Source organism: Rhinolophus sinicus, chromosome 3, assembly GCF_057876585.1.
Source record: "Rhinolophus sinicus isolate RSI-liver-muscle chromosome 3, RSI-T2T, whole genome shotgun sequence".
In the NCBI taxonomy this organism is placed as follows: Eukaryota; Metazoa; Chordata; class Mammalia; order Chiroptera; family Rhinolophidae; genus Rhinolophus; species Rhinolophus sinicus.
In genome coordinates this window covers 83,064,174-83,083,179 of record NC_142503.1, presented here as the reverse complement: position 1 = coordinate 83,083,179, position 19,006 = coordinate 83,064,174, and positions in this window count along the sequence as shown.

The window sequence follows — 19,006 nt, the reverse complement described above, 5'->3', positions numbered from 1 at the left end:
ATGGTTTGTTATAAAGCAAAAGTCAATTTATACAATGGATTACCCATAGCAGAGGGCAGAAGGCAGCAAGGTCATTTGAGAAGATTTAAAGAAAAGTTTAGGGGGCAGTCGGATGGCTCAGTTGGTTAGAGTGCAAGCTCTCAACAACAAGGGTACCGGTTCAATTCCCACATAGGATGGTGGGCTGCGCCCCCTGCAACTAAGATTGAAAATGGTCATTGGACTTGGAGCTGAGCTGCGCCCTCCACAACTAGATTGAATGACGACTTGAATTGGAGCTGATGGGTCCAGGAAAAAACACACTGTTCCCCAATATTCCCTAATAAAAAAAAATTAAAAAGAAAAGTTCAAGTGTTAACCAGTTTTCTAGCACCAAGAAAATGTGCATGGGGAGGGAGGCACAAGAGAATAAGCATCTCAGAACAAACATTTCAATGGCTGCTACAAGAAGAAACTGACTCCAGTTAGTATTAAATACAGAAAAAGTGACAACAGAGTTCAGCAAACTTGCTACAGGCAGTCAAGTAAGAGGAGAGGACATCTGTTTCCCATTTCTGTTTTCCCCATTCCATCACCATAAGGGACAGGTGCAAGAAGGAAGACCATAATACCCACTACCCCTATGACACTAGAACTACCTCTCTAGATTGGCATTTTGGGAAGAGAAAGGAAGGAACAAAAAGTATTTTGAATCACCTATGAGACTGAACAGTTTGCAGTGCTACCTTTCTCCGTGGGATCTGCATTTAATCAGGGGAAAATAGGTCTGTCATCTGGAATGGTCAACTCAAGGCATTTTATACAAAGGAATGCCTACCATTCAGTGTAAGAACACCCTCAGACTGTCTTTTTTCATGGTTATCAAAATAAGTTCATCAAAACCAACACATTTAATGCAATTGGAGGTTTGATATTTTCTCTATAAGTGAGATGGGAATCTTTGTTAATATTGCCTGACAGAACAGATTGGGTGTAGGAGCGTTTTGAATAAAATATAGTTTGCTTATAACCTTTGAGTTAATTAGCAACATATGTCCTCAAAAGGATAGAAAACCCAGCGTTACAGAAACTAGATTTATCTGGATTAATGAATTATATAGTGCAATCTCTTTGTTTTCACTTTCTTTCTCTCATCTCCTTGCCCCTCCTTAAAGATTTTTGAAAAGTAAAAGAAGGGAAAATGCCTCAAAGTACATACTCAGAAAATAAAGTTTTTCCTGATAAACCATGTTTTTTTTCCATTTGACTGATTTTTCATGTCTTTATCATTGACAGAAAGGTGAAAGAAACATTTTTTTTTTTTTTTATGAATCCTAAAATTGAAAGAATTTAATGACACCATTTATCTGCTACAACTGACACCCCAGGCATATGATACCATTCTATTGTGGCAAACCCAAGGGCAATTGCATTCTATCAGTGTCATGGTCGATACTTTTTGCATTTACTAAACGATTGACAGTATGAACATTTTATGCACCTGGGTATATATTTTCTATGAAGATATGAACCACTAACGAATGTATGCACGCATACAATAAATACTTTGCTGAAAACCTTCTATGTTACGTGTTGAGAATAAAAAGATGACTGTGACCAGAGCCCCGGAGATCAGAATTTGGTGGATAACACAAACATATATTACAACATTGAGAACAGTCATAATATACATTGATTTAAGATGTAAGGTGGTGGATGATAAGGTAAGATAATATACAACTGGTTTAACTAGTAATCAGGTTAAAAACAAGGTAGACACTCAAGAAATGTGAGGAAACCAATTATTGTGTGAAAATACTTTTAGGGTTTGGAGAAAGGTCTTCCATGTCTATAGTACTCTGACTAGTAAGGGAAGGATAGTTTTATAGGTTTGTTGCAAACAAATTTGCCACACGTCTGTGTGTTAAAATGGTAAACGTTTATTACATGATATAATAATGTGGACAATTTCAATGTTAGAATTGCAGAATTGCCACTTACTTTGTAGAGGTGAACATCTGGTTTGATTTAGAGAATCAACTAGAATTTTTGCATTGCATGTAGTCTCCCCTCTGTCATCAGAATCTAACACTAGTCAGCATCACAATACAGTGCTTGTAACTGATATCCAATATTACAATATAAAATGATATGGCAACATTGTCATGTATTTTATAATCAATTGTCGTTTCCTTAACTTTATTTATGAAAAGGATATTTCAGACCAAGTTATGGGTTTCCCATTAATCTTATTTTAACATTGGGTAATATCAGGATTGTTTAGTCTAAGTGGGTGATTGAAATCATGGGATGTGATTGTTAAGATGGAGCAATGATTACATAGTGTTGGCTAAAATATTTACAGCGTCCTGCTTTAATTGTCTTCTGGCAGAGATTTCTTCTCTAACTACATACAAACGGATTGTAGACAGGCTGCAACCAATCTTAAGTCTCCCTTGTCTAACCAACTAAGGCATTGTATCTTGTGGTTTGATTGAGCTTGCCAGGAAGCATGGAAAGTCCTGGCAATGTTCGTGAGAAAATACATCAGTGGAATTAAGATGAGATGGCATACAAACTTATTAAGTTCCAACGTACTAACAAAAAAACGATTATGCCTTCAAATAAACATGTTCTGTTACATCCTAGTTACAGATTTTAGATTGAGCTAACGGCTTCATTAAGGTTGTCACAGGGACACCGCAGGGCATATGGTTTAGAGGTTAATGATATGGACTCAAGAGCCCAGCTGCTTAGATCTATCTGTGTCCTGTGTTACCCACTCCATTGCTCAGTGAAATTGGACAAGTTATTTAATCACTGTGTGCCTTCATTGTGTTATTTATAAAATGTGGATAATAATATCCTAGGACGGTTATGGAGATTAAATGAGAAAACATTTTTTTAGGGCTCTTGGAATGATGTCTGGCACACAGTAAGCACCATGAATGTTGTATTAGTTATTTTTAAGTAATACCATTACTACAGATAGTTGGTTTAATATATATATATATATATATATATATATATATATATATATATATATTTTTTTTTTTTTTTTTTTTTTTTTATTTAATTATTATCCTATCGTCTTCATGGGTCAGGAGTCTAGGCATAGCTTAGCTGGGTTCTCTACAAAGCTATAATCAAGGTGTCCTGGGTTACAGCTTCATCTCAAGCATTGACGTGGGAAGATCCGCTTAAAGAATCACATGATAGTTGGCAGAATACAGTTCTCTGCAACCCATTGGGTTAAGGTCTGTTTCTTATTGGCTGTCAACCTGAGGTTCTCTCAGTTCCTTGCCTGGTAGAAATCCTAAAACATCTGTTTGCTTTACCTAATCCAACAAGAGAAAAACATCTCCTGTAAAATGGACATTGTAATCTTATGTAACATAATCATGGGAGTGATAACTTTTGCCATATTCTATTGGTTAAAAACAAATCACAGGTTCTGGTGACACTTAATGGGGAGAGGATTACACAAAGGTATGAACATCAAGAGGCTAGGATAGCTGGGGATCATTTTAGTCTGTTGTTTATGCAAGTGTTTGTTAAACAAAAAACTTTCCACAAAGTGAGGTATATAAAAGTAAACACAAAACAATGACTCTCTATTAGTATCTAGGCAGTTTAAATCACATAATGCATGCTATAGCCAGCTCATATCTCCCGTGACAGCCAGTACTGCATGTCTCTTTCCAACTCCGTGTTCAATGGCATAATATTGCCAGGCTGACATCAGCCGTGGTTGGTGTATTTAAACCAAATTGGCAAATGCTACAAATCAGAGCTGATTTTACACTAGAATGCCAGTGATTAAATATTTACCATATCACATTTTTTTACATTTTGTAGATCTGCCTCAAATTCACCTAATGGGATTCTTTAACTATATTTACTTGGAAATAGCTGAATTAAATCTCAAATAAGAATCCAGAAAAAAAATTAGTCAATATCCTAGCACCAAATCTGCCAAATCTTTTACTTTCATTAACATTTTATTGAAAACAAGATAAACTCAAAGTGTGGATACTTAATGACTTCTGTATTACAGATCTCTAAATTTGCTAGATAACATTAAAACTCTAGGTCAGTTTTAATCTAACAACTGTTACAACATGCTTTTCTAACATACGTTCCTCAAAAATAATGTTTCTCAAAATATTTTGCAGAAGGAGCAAGCAAGCTTTAGTTTCAGTAATTCTATTCCTGATGGATATATAGTCTACCACTGAGAAAACAGTACATAATAAACATTTTACAGTAGGTCACCCATCTCTCCTGTTTAAATATCATACACCGATATGTCATCTCAACAAAAGATATAATCCTTGTGCACACTGTCAATTCTCAGGTCAGCTTAGTGTCAACTGTAGCATAATAACTACTATTATTAGTTAATATCATTAACTTTGTTATTATTATTATTATTGTTTTCAGGTATTTTCTAATATCTCACGCTGTATTATCATTACTTAACAAGCAAATTCTTTTTGACTCCAAGGGTAGGGTGTGAATTAGAAGACAACTATCCTCTGATATCCATTTTCTATAATGGATATATTGAGATTCATTTATGATTGAGGCAACAGATTGTTATTACCAACTCTTAAAATCTTTGCTGATCAAGGAAGACATTTTCTACACTTTTTTGTTGCTTTACTATGATGTTTCAATTGAATACATGTCCAAAAACTGTGAGTATATAAAGCTTCTCTCTGAAGAAATAAGTGACGGTCTTGACGAGAAATAGCTACTCCGGTGTTCTGCCTCCATGTGGAAGTTTAATGATCCAGTGTGCACAGGGATTGAAGAAAAGCTCCCAAACTGTCCCAACAAATGGAACAGCTTCCTCCCTTACATCTGGCATAAGAATTTATCTTAAATAAACAATTACAGAACACTGTCACACACAGCAGCTGTAAAACAATTTGACCATAAAGTGGCTGTAATCCTGCTTTCTGAAAGCTCACTTTAGAATTTCATATTAGAGAGAAATAAAGAGGAAATCTAAGGCAGTGTTTCCTGCCTGTGACTGTGAATCAGAAATAATTAGAGAGCTCAATAAATATATGAACTATTATATATCTTAGACAAGACATATAAAATCAAAATCTTCAGGAGAAGGGGCAAAATCTATTTATCTGAAAAGTGTTATAGGAGATTTAGAAGAGATTGTATTTTGGGGGACAACTGGTTTATGGAAGCATACCTGAAAATTGTAAAAATTTATTTGACTCTGCAGTTAAGTACAAAGAAAGTAAAACATTTGAATCATTTATTCTTTGATGCGGATGGGAAAAATATCCCTGAAATTAGAATTAATACTTACACTGTTGGCATTTTATGAAATGTCCATTTGAAGAATGCTTTTGCAGATTTTTACAAATCCATATTCACATATACTATTAACTATGCTATGCAATGTCTCTTGATAGATGCCTTTTTATAATCCAATGGCTAATACTAGTAATTCAATATGTGGCAGATATAAGTAGCAAATACAGGCAAAATATGAACACACTCTAATCAACAGGAAAAAACTCTGCCCAATAGTAAATACTAGAGGCCACAGTTCTGTAACCATACCTGGGAAGGAAATAGACCTGAAATCTATGTAACTTTGCTAACAATTGTCACCCAAGTAAACTTTAATTTAAAAATAAATTAGAAAAAAAGGAAATAAAGTGATTTAAGGTAAAAAAAGGCAAAATATTCAGAAATGAGCTATTTTTCATGAATTGTGTTTAAGATGCTCTGTTATATCATCATCTGATTCCAAATATCTGGAAATCAGTATTGGTCTCAGAATGAAAGTATAGAAAAAAGTGGATTCCAATGAGCACAGAATAAAGGTATCCAATGAAATAAGATGTTTCTAGAAAAATAGGCTTTTTGACAGCACTTTCTACTTTACACTGGTGTTTAATGTCTGGCCTAATATAGGAATTTTAAAATTCAGGTTAATAGCTTTTGAAATCAAGTTGTATTTATACACAACATGATATGTAGCATTTAGAAAATATACTATGAATATAGTTTGAATTTAGATAGAATATTTGATCTTTTAAAAGGACAACAAACCAGATTCTTCCAGTAATCCAAACAAGCAATAAACTAGTAATCGTTGATGTTAACTTTGTCTGCTCTACAGAAAGTTCTGAATTAGCATGCAGCAATTTTAGTCATATGCAGAAACCAGTACTACAGTGACTCATACTTAAAAGTGAAAACAAGATAGATGATAAATGAACCTTGTGCGAGAGAGAGAGAGCTATTGGCAATGTCAAAATCTCAGTGAGGAATATAATTTGTCTAAGTTTCTAATGAACACCCCATTAAAGTATAATCAATTGACTTGCTTGTCAACATTTAAAGGGAAAAATAGGAACATTATTTTCCAAATAAATCAACCAAGCACAAATAATTAGCTTCTCCTTCTAAAAAATTTTCTATTCCCATTTTTTTTCCGTTTACTTTTAATGATAGCCATAGATTAAAGTATTTCAATCTGTGATATACTATCTGATTATCTCCCATGTGGGATACATTTCATTTAATCTGCCATATTAGTGCCTTTTTACCATAATCATCCAAACTACTCATTATGTCTCTGCATGTGGCATTTTGTTGTACCAAATGAGTTGAACATGTAGGAAACAGGATCCAAGAGAGACAATGTAATCCTCATTTCATTTTCCAGCTTTATTTAGATATAAGTGACACATAATATTGTATAAGTTTAAGGTGTACAACATGATGATCTGATACATGCATGTGTTGTGATACAATTACCTCAAAAGTTAGCTAGCACATCTATCACCTCACATAATTACAATTTTTGAGGGGACGGGGAGGATATTTAAGATCTTCTTATCAGCTTTCAAGTATATAATACATTATTGTTAGCTATAGTCATCATGCTGAATATCAGATCCCCAGAATTTATTCCATTTGTACCTGGAGGCTGTACTTTTAACCAACATCTTCCCATATCTCCCGTCCCCCAGCACCTGCCCAACCACCATTCTGCTCTCTGTTTCTGTGAGTTTGGCTATTTTTTTAATTACAAAGATAAGTTAGATTATATATATATATATATATATATATATATATATATATATATATATATATATATATATATATGTATATATATATATATATATATATATATATATATATATATATATACATACATATATATATATAGTACTTATCTTTCTCTGTCAAACTTATTTCACTTAGCATAACACCCTCAAGTTCCATCCATATTGTGGCAAATGGCAGGATTCCCCTTCTTCAGGATGAATAATAGTCTATTATGTATACACCACATTTTCTTATCCATTAATCTGACAATGGACACTTAGGTTGTTCTTCTGTCTTGTCTATTGTGAATAATGATGCAGTGAAAATGGGGGTTTAGATATCTCTGCAAGATAGTGATTTCATTTCCTTCAGATATATATCCAGAAGTGGGATTGCTAGATCATGTGGAAGCTTTATGTTTAATATTTTTAGGAACTTCCATACTGTTTTCAATAGTGATTGTACCAAATCACATTCCCACCAACAGTCCAACAGTGCACCAGGATTCCCTTTTCTCCATATCCTCACCAACATTTATTTCTCACGCCTTGATAACAGTTACTCTAATAAGTGTGAGGAGATATCTCATTGTCGTTTTGATCTGCATTTCCTGTGATTAGAGATATTGAGCATTTTTCATGTATATTTTGATTATTTGTAAGTGTTTTAGAAAAATATCTATTGAAGTCTTCTGCACATTTTTAAATCAGATATTTTGCGGTTTTATCTATTGAGTTGTATGAGTTTCTTACATATTTTTTATATTAACCCCTTATGTGATATATGGTTTGCAAATATTTTCTCCCATTCTATAGGTTGCCTCTTCATTCTGTTGATTGTTTCTTTTGCTGTGCAGAAGCTTTTTAATTTCATATAGTCCCTCGTATTTTTGCTTTTGTTTCTTGCATTTTTGATATCATATTAAAAAACAACATGCCAACACCCACATCACGAGCTTTTAAATTATGCTTTCTACAAAGGAACAAGACAAACAAACAAACAAACAAAAACTCGTAGACACAGACAACAGTTTAGTGGTTACATGAGGTTAAAGGGGGAGCAGCAGTGGTAGAAGAGGGTAAGGGAATCAAATATATGGTGAAGGAAGGAAAATGACACTGGATAATGAACATATAATGCAATATATAGACGATGTATTATAGAATTGTACACTTGAAACTTATATAATTTTACTAACCAAAGTCACCCAATACATTTAATAAAAAGAGTTCAAAATATCAAATTTAAAAAAAAAATATGCTTTCTTCTAGGCTTTTTACAGTTTCACGTCTTACATTTAAATATCTAATCTCTTTCAAGTTAATTTTGTTGAGTGGTATAAATAGGAGTTCAATTTTATCCTTTGCATATGAATATCCTTTGCATATTGGGAAATACTACTTATTGAAAGACTATTAAGCTTTATTTCGAAGTGGTCATGGTTAGCCACATGATGTAGACAGAAAAGCCCAGGAGACAAGCAAAAAACTGGAGGTATGTAATAAAACTTTTCATTCCTTCTATTCCTCTGAAGACTGCATTATAATTTTACGCTTGCGAGTTTAAAAGAAAGCACTAATGGTTTCCTTGAAGATTTAGTATTTCTATTCATTTTACCATAAAGCTATGCTTCCATATCATTATTAGAACCTCTTATACTTCAGGAGGATTGGGCTTAGCCATGGAGAAAGAACCTAATGATCTGCAGAATCCACCTTAACAAACTAACTAGCTAACTACCTATAAAAATAAAACTAGTTATAATAAAGTTTTATTTGTATGAATACTTTTGTATACAATGGATACTCTACTGATAATGAGGAATATGCCTTTTGAGATGATTCCCCTGAGTGTGATTCACTTTGCCACAACCTTATGTTTTCATTTTTTAAATTTTTTTTTACTTTTTATTGTTTTTACCTTTAATTGGCATGCAAAGGAGATGGCTAATATGTGTCCACCATTGGCTCCCCATGTGTTAGCTAAGTACCAGATTTCCCAGAAAGCAGTAATGCTGTCATCTTTTAAAGAATCTGGGATTTCCAGGCAGGCAAGTAGATAAAGTGTTGTTTTCTGGGAGAAACCAATTCACAATATCTTGGATATATACTTTTAGATAGTAAAGTCTTATTAGTAATGAGGTCTCATCTGTTAGATTCACTTGATAGAAAGAAGGACATAGTGCAATGTAGAGATAAGAGCTGCTGTCAGCTTATATGAAGCAGGGCAGTCCGGTGAAGATCGGAAGTGTTGATGATAAAGACAGCTGGTTGTCTAAAGACGTCTCATTGTCTAATGACATTCTTGAGAAAAAACAATATTTGCCCCAGGGTCTTTTTTCCCAGATCAAGCTTCTTTGAAGCTCATCATTGTCCAAAGCCAGGCTTAGAGTCTTACAGAAAAGATCCCATCAATCTCACTATACTTTTTGCACAAGCTTGTTTATCCTGTATTTGACTCCAATCTGCTTAAGGCTAGCTTTTGTTGAAGACTTCTACTAGGGCAGATCCAACTGGACAGCTGAGTACTGTCACTGAGGAAAGCAAAGGCGAGGCTAATCTTAGTCTCAGTTACAAATTGGATGGTGTGGTAGACGTAAAAATTGCTCCTCTGCACCAAAGATGTTCATTCCAAATCCCTCAAATTTGTGGTAATGTTACCGTACATGGCAAAAGAGACTTTGCAAATGCCATTAAGTTAAGGGACTTGCCATAAGGAGATTATCCAGGTGGGCCTAATGTAATCATAATGGTTCTTATAAAAGAAAGAGAGGTAGGACTATCAGAGTGAGAGAGATTTGAAGATGCTATGCTACTGGCTTTGAAGATGCAGTAAGAAGTCCCAAACTAAGGAATGTGGGAGACTCCTAGAAGATGGAAGAGGCAAGAAAAAGGAATTTCCTTGTCCAGCTAATAGCCAATATCAAAATCTATTCCAAATATCACATTTACATTGGCATTTTCAAGGTATTTTCATTGAAGTGAAGAATAAGAATTAGATGTTTTTGTTTCCCAGTTCCAGTTATCTATTTTGCATAACAAACCACCCTCAATAATTAGTGAGGTAAAATAACAATTTTATTATGCAACTGGGATTTGTGACTTAAAAATTTGTACTGGGCCCAACAGAACTGATGTTCTCTGCTTAATTATGTGTGGGCCTCATTGAGGAGACTCCAATTTCTGGGGGCTGGAATCATGTGATGGCTTCTTCACTCTCTTATCTGACAACTGGGCTTGGCTCACCTGGGACTGTCATCTGGAGTGCTTACACATGGCCACTCTATGTGGCTTGTGATTCTTCATGGAATGATGGCCTTAGAGTACTAAAATTTGCTACATTACAGATGAGGGAAGCCAGTGTTTTAAGGAACAAGGCAGAACCTGCAGGTTGTTTATGAGAGAGTTTAAGAAACCACATAGTATCACTCTGGCCATACTCTGCAGGTCAAAAATGTTACAAATTACATTCAAGTATTAGAGGAAGGGACAAAGACTCCTATCTCTTCATGGGAGCAATATTATATCAACTACTTTGCAATGTTTAAAAACCACAGCCATTTATTTTCAGCAATGTTTTGGAGGTATAAAACATGCAAAATAAGAGAAGAATAAGATATAGGAATTAGTTCTGCAAGAAATACACACATGCACACACACACACACACACACACACACACACACACGGCTGTATAGAACAATAATCTTAGGAAATATGTGAAGTATTACAAAACATAAAATAATTTAGCAAGGTGGCTGCATAAAAAATTAAAATCAACAAATGAAACACAATTTTATACCTGTATACCTCTTAAAAATTAGAAAAATATAGTAAGATATGACCTCCACTTAAAATAGCAAAAAAAATGTTATCAACATGGCCAATATAAAATAGAATTATATTCCTACTTCCCAGCATATACCAATATTAATTAAATGTGGAGTAAAGAGCAAATGTAAAAGCAACTTCAAAAAAATAAAAAGAAAATTTTAATAATGGTTCAGTGTGGAGGAAGTTTTTGATGAGGCACAAAAAGACAAAGACGTTTTATAGAGGAAAATATCAATAAATTTGACTGTAAATGTCCATAAACTCTAAAACATACTAATAAAATTATGTGAACAAAATAATAAACTATGAAAACAAATGAGTCTAGTAGTAATGAATCTTTGCAACAATAAAATTATCATTTTTTATAGTAATAAACATGTCAATTAAGAGATTTTTTTAAATGGAACTCCACAAAAGGAATATAAATAAGAAATTGTAATATAACTAGATCAGAATCATTTTGGTCGGAGAGAGATAGAATGACTGGGATAGTGGAAGATGAGGCAGGAAAAATTAGAAATATGAATGAGAGTTAACATATCATTGCTGCCTTTAAAGATGGAGGAAGGAGGCCATGATCCAGGCCATACAGATGGCGTCTGGGAGCTGGGAACAGCACGGAAACAGATATCTCCCTAGAGTTTCCAGAAAGGAACACAACCTTTTTGACACCCTGAATTTTAGCCCAGTTAGACCTGTGCTGGACTTCTACTCTACAGAACTGTAAGATAACACATCTGTATTGTTTTAAGCCACTGTTTGTAATAAGTTGTTATGGCAGCAATAGGAAATGAATACAGAGAGAAACATTGGGACAGAGAGAGGGTACAGCACTTTGGCACTATAAAATTGCATGAGTTGCTCATGAAAAAAAATCATTCTATTCCTTATGCTGTGAGAAAATGTATGCACAAATAATAATGGTTTAAGAGACAACACTTTGATTTATATCACATAATAGGAACTCTGCAAGTAGATGTTTTGGGGTTTGGTATAGCTCATCAATGAAGTCAAAGATCCAGCACTCTCTGCCGTTCCGCTCTACCATCCACATCACGCATGCTTTCATTCTCACGTCACCCCACAGAAAAATATATGTGCCAGTGCATTCAGGATCACATCCACAAAAGGGAAGAAGGAGAAACCAGGTAATATAGGTAAGAGATCGATCCTCTTTGGCTTATTCTTTTTATCTAGCATGAAAGCTTTTCCCAGAAGCCCTGTAGCAAGTCTCAATTATGATTCACTGGGTAGAACCCACCTGGGATAGCCAGACAAGTATCCAGGCATCAGAGAAAGGCATTAGGATAATTACTCTATGGATAGCTCACACACTGTCTGCTTCCTGTACAAGGTAGAGATTAAATTGCCCATGTTGATTGCCAAAACTGATGAAATGAACTAGATCATTTAAAAATATCCATTTCATTCCCACTGTATTCCTTTTAATATTGAATGTTTAAAACATTTTAACAAGAGTTTATGGGATGAAACCAATGAATGTTAATTTTGTCTAGAATGTCCCCATTTCAAAAATCACAAAGTTTGAGTGAAGGAATGCCACACCCCAAGACAATCACATGCTTTTCTCTGATGGTCAGTGAATAAATATATAAAATTTAAAAGTTTACAGTTAATTTCTGTTATATTTTTGCTTCCTAGATTCAGAATATTAAAAAGCAGGATGTTCAGAAATACACATCTTCAGTGTGATTAAATCATGTGCATTTCAATTAGACAGTTTTAATTGTATTTGCATATCAATATTCTTAAAACTAGCTCTAAAGGAAAGATAAATATAGGAATTAAGGATAGAAACAGCAGGCCACATTAAGTAATAAAGAAAGTTTTAATAATTACAGCCATGCAAGAACGACAACCGCACAGATTGGAACAGTGACTTAAATTACAGGATTGTATGGGGGCAGCTGATGGCTCAGTTGGTTAGAGCGTGAGCACCAAACCTCAGGATTGCCAGTTTGATTCCCACATGGGCCAGTGAGCTGTGCCCTCCACAACTGGATTGAAGACAATGAGCTGCTGCTGAGCTTCCGGAGGGGCAGTTGGATGGCTCAGTTGGTTAGAGCAGGAGCTCACAACAACAATGTTGCTGGGGTTCAATTACCACATGGTAAGGTGGGCTGCGCCTTTTGCAGCTAAAGATTGACAACAGCCACTAGACTTGGAGCTGGGCTGAGCCCTCCACAACTAGATTAAAGGACAATGACTTGGAGTTGATGGGCCCTGGAGAAACACACTGTCCCCTGATATTCCCCAATAAAATAAAATAAAAAATTATTTAAAAAAATAAAAAATAAATAAATTATAGGATTGTGATCTTCGCATTACTATATAAAGTAATCTTCACATTGTTATATAAAGTAATCTGGCAATTTTCTTCATTAATTTTTTCTTTTCTTAACCTTAAAGACCAACCATAACTCTTACTAGTGACTTCTGAGCTAGTTTTCAAACACTTCTACATGTAATTACATACAAAATATAGAACAGATTGTTGGGGGCAAGATGCTAAAAAAATCGGGGGTACTACCACAGCTGCATGTAGAGAGCAATGATTACCAAATTGTTTCATCAATTCTGTCTTTTTCTCCATGAACTCTATTTAGATATACTCATTTAATATACGAAACTTGCATGGTTTAGGGTTCACTTGGGATTTTCCTCTACACAAAATCAACTTGCCCATCCAATTCTCTTTCCCTAACCATTAATTTATTAAGGAAACAGTGAGAATTAGAAAAATATGTAAAATGCTTAGTAATGGCTTTTACTCATCAAATGTACTCAAAATTTAATAGCGTATAGATATGTTTATAGAGCAAAATCTTCTGTGTATATTCATTGATTAGATTCATCAATAATTCCACAGCTTCCCATGTTTCAATGAAGTGAACCAGGACCAATGAGCTCTTCTGGGAGTCCTAGGTACTTTTGCCTTCCTTGGCCCATTCTTCCATTCAAACATACACAAAAATATTCAAAATTATGTTTTATAACTGCATAGGTTTAAGGATGAGCTTATCAATATTATATTAACACATTTTGTTTGACCTAAAAGTTCATTATTTTCTTCTAACTTTAAACTAAAACATTTTTTATGGGTCCTTTAAGTAAAAAGATCCCTTGGCACTATGCCAAAGGAGAAGGTTGCCTTCTGGTCAAAAGAAAATTACTGTTTCTTTGAAATGATTTATATTTTAATAGGAAGGATTGAAATTAGAGTCTACTTAGAAGTTACACCGTAACTTGAGTTTTAGTAAAAAATTCAAACTTCAAAGCATTCTCCGAGAATTTATAAGAAATGGTAAAACTGAGTGACTTGAAATCCACTCGTCCTATATAACATATGATAGTATAAGAAAACAGAAAATATGGAGGCATAAGTGTGACATGTAGAACAGAACTTGTTATGGACTTAAACATTGATCAGAGAGATAAATGAATCTTTAATAATAAATAATTCCATTCATACCTACCTCAAAAAAAGTTGCTGTAGTCCGCCAATGATAAGTGAGAAACTTTGTGACTCCCCAAAACATGTATTTTATATTCCAATGGAGAATGATTGTATATGCTATGAAGCTTCCACCTTTAACAAAAATGAATAGTAGGAAAAAACAAATAGAAGCACATTCTCATTCTTAGGGAATAAAAATACCAACAATATGTGGCTTAAATAGTGAATTTTAAAAAAATGAAGACTAAAGAAATAAAACAGACTTCTTTCTATGCAAGTAAAAATACCAGTTTATTTCTCACAATTCTACTAATTGCAAAAAGATCTTAATGAATTTATGACCTACCATTATTGAGCATTACCAAAATGATTCAAGTATCCTATGAAAACAAAGCTAGCATAACAAAAGTTACAATGTATGTCACTTATGTGATTCTCATTTGCTCTCACCTTAGAAATATTTGCAAGCAGATTATAATGTCCTTAAAATTAGTTTTTTTAAACATTGTTTTCTATTATATCTTTAAACTTCAGAATAGAGTATGAAAACTAACAGCTGCTAAATAAAATATTTGCCAAAGGGGTAAAAAGTTCCAATCAGTCACTAAATTGACTTGTTAGACACTAAATTAGACTTATGCTAACACAGAACTTTACTTATTGAAAGAAGAGTTAACAATTATTATATAAACTACATGTTTTATAGGAAGTTTAGTATTATGATAGAAGCTATTAACAAAACATTATAAAAAGTGCTTTAAAAATTTTAAATCAACTGAATTAATTAGCAAATAGATTGTATACTGGATACCACTATAATTCTGATATGTCTGAAAAACTGCCAAGAATAGACTCAATTACATATGTTTTTGATTGAGAACATATTTCTGAGTGAAAAAGTAATCAGACTATTTTGAATACTACATTTCAAATGGAAGATTCAAAATAAGTGTGTGTGTATGTTTGTGTGTGTGTATGTTTGCTATGGAGATTCGATAGATAGATGACAGATAGATGATAGATAGATAGATAGATAGATAGATAGATAGATAGATAGATAGATAGACAGATAGATAGATATAACATTGGCTAAATTTATAAGGAACCAATTATATTTCTGTTTATTTGATGTTTCAAAATGGCTGTATCATTCAGCAGTTTAAAAATGTAAATGAGCCTACATAGTCATAGATTATTTCCTGAGAACATGAATCATATTCTAGATATTGTCTTTTATTCTTAGTCAATCATTTTTATAAAATATTTGACACTATGTATAAAATAATATTTGCAAAATGAGCCTAAATGCATTTGGAGAAGAAAAGTTTTATAGATTGAAAACAGACCCCAAATTAATAAAGAAAGGGTAATGACACATGTCATTGAATGGGATGTGAAACTTGTCTAGGAGAAAGATCTGAAGGCTGATGAGAGCGGTAATAGTCTTTACTTTAAATTAATGATCTAGAAAGGGAAGTAAACTGCACATTGGGACACGTGAATGATAACAAATTGGTAGGTATACAATAGAGTAGAATAAAAAGAGAAATAAATCAATTTAGAGAGGTAATGAATATAGTAATAAACATTACAAAATGAAATTCAGCTTGGAAAATGAAAATATGTCAGAGAAATAGTCACCCTAAATAGCTATTTACAGGACTTAAAAAAGAGCATGCATTAAAATTCAACAGCTTGGTAGAAAAATCAGTAAACAGGGAATTGTGTGATTTGTGTGTTTAAATTTCATCTTATCTAAGAATATCCAACCCAGCTCCATCAGCTTCAATTCTAGAACACTCTACACCCATAATGGGCCATTAATAATCATTGTATCTTGGCAAAAATATTAACAAGAATTAGAGGCTCAGGGCATAGTGCCTGTAATAGAGTCAGGATAAATATATATGTATATATAGAGAGACGTAAGCATGCCAATTTTCCTTCTTAATGATCATGTTTTCATCTATTTTTTTCCCCTGCAGAGAGTTACATTCCCACAACTTTAATGTTCAAACGTAACAAAATAAACATCTGATGTTGCTACATACCAATTCATTCATAATTAATGTTTCTATTCTGAATGAATAATTTTTTAGACATATTTCTTGTCATCTGTCTCAGAACACTTTCCCTCACCTATCCTCATGTTCTGTATTTTATAGATAACATCCCAACTGGAAGTAAAGCAAACTGAAATCCAAAGAATGTCGATAAACAATACTTGTATGAGTAATCAATTTTCTCCTAAACTTTTATATGTGGATTAATGTCGGTAGTTAAGTGAGTTGATTATAATATGTCTCTTCTCAAAAGGCAGGTAATAAGAGATTCTTCCCTCTTAAAACTTGATCATTTTGAATTATTCTGGTACACATCCCAGAGCTTTTTCAGAATTTGGGGGATTTGAAGTCTCAAGGATTTCCCAGAGATTTGTATATATACAGCCTTCTTCTTGACTCACTAATTCAGAATTTCTCAAGTGGTTTCATTAAGTTATACATACCCTGTTTTCCCCAAAATAAGACCTAGCTGGACAATAAGCTCTAATGCATCTTTGGAGCAAAAAATAACATAAGATCAGGTCTTATATAAATTTTTGCTCCAAAAGATTCATTAGAGCTGATTGTCTGGCTAGGTCTTATTTTTGGGGAAACAGGATATATATATATATATATATATATATATATATATATATATATATATATATATATAAATTATACATATAGTTTCTCAAATAGTTCTGTGATTATAATCTCAAAAGCACATAGTCTTTCACTACTGAGTTAGTAGCTGCTGGCTTTTTAGGTGTTCTTTATCAAATTGAGGTAGTTCTCCTTTTCCTAACTTGGCAAGAGATAGGTGTTGGGTGTTGGATGTTCCACACCAATTAATATGATTATTGTTCCTTCTTTAGCCAGTTAATATGATGGCTTACACTGATTGATTTCTTAAAACTGAACTAATGCTTCATACCTGAAATAAATCCAACTTGGCCATGTATATCACTGTTTTTATAGATTCAATCTGCTAATATTTTGTTGAGAATTTTTGTATTTGAATTCGTGAGAGACATTGATCTATCATTTCCTTTTGTTTTGTACTTATTTTTCCAGTTTTGGTATCAGAGCAACTCTGGCTTCACATGATCTGCTATGAGCATACCATAATTTATCCATTTTAAAAATGATGGCTTTGGGGAGACTTCCAGTCAAGATGGCAGAATAGGTACATTCTGTGCCCACCTACTCCCATGATCACACCAAAATTACAATTAAATTATAGATCAACTAGCATTGAGAACCACCTGAAGACTAGCTGAAAAGAAGTCCTTTAACTAAGAATATAAAGAAGAAGACACATCAAAAATGGCAGGAAGGGCAGAAATGTGGAACAGGCAGGTCCCTCACCCACAGTGTGGCGACTAAGAACCAGGAGGGACATCTCGGCTGCGGAGGTCTCCCCTGGGCTCAAGAAAGAAACAGTGATGCCTGCCAGTGCTTCTGTTTCCAGAGAGAGTTGCCACAACCCCTGCTTCTTCAGCCTTCAGCCTAAAGTTAGTTAATTTAATTCTTTCCTATATGTCCCTGGCACCTTTTGAGCTTCTATCTCTGCTCTGACACTTAGAGGGACAACTTTTGCATGAATTTGTGTGCTGCCCTTTCATAGCAGCATGTCTAGATCTCCCACTTTTTCTTTCCCTGACACAATCCCTGCTTGTTTTCAAAGCCAGATGTAATGGGACTTCTTTTCCCAGCCCCACACCATGCTCTTCAGCTCAGAGCCTCAGTGCCAGGAAAAAAATATATATATATTTTGGTTATTTTGGCCTACATTTAGACCATGTTATCAGGAATGAAAGTGGCTACAAAATAATGCATGTGTTCAAAGCTGTAAGACATAGTTTGGTATCATCTACAGAGGCTCTGTACTGGGCGTCCAGCTGCTTGGGGGCCAATAAAACCAAAACCAATTACATGCTATAGCTTAATGTTTGTTATTACACATTTTCTTAGAAATAAAACTAATTTGGAGAGATTTTTTGGAAAAAAAAAAAACTCCTTGATTTAAAAAAAAGCAAACAACATATGCATATATTGGTGCTTAAAGTTAATAAACACAAAATGTATGAATTTTATATATTAAGTATATATACCATCTGTTAAAAAATTCTGGGTATGCAATTAAGTCTCTGATCTCAGAACACTCATTACTTTAAGATGTCTTATTAAAGCTTTTATTTTTGTTTGTTTTTACCACAAATGTAATTTTGGCAAGGTTTGAGGTATGTTGTAAAGGGTTAAGCAATTTCTAGAATACTTTTAATAGTATAATTTTCACACCTGCATTCTGTAAAAGTAGAACATTAGATTAAAGCATTAAACAAAGAAAATTATAGTTAATACCATTTAATTTAGTACTTATAACAAATATGAAATTAGTAAGGCAAAACATATTATAATTACTTTGCTATGCAACTTAATGTGTTTGAAATAAATAATCATAGATAAGTAGCCTTGTGGTAAATAATAACAGTATTTAGAAAGTAATGAATGGTGCATATTTGTTGTACCTGTTTACTTTTGTTGTTGCTACTAATTTCTTATTTTGAAGTTACACAGTAAT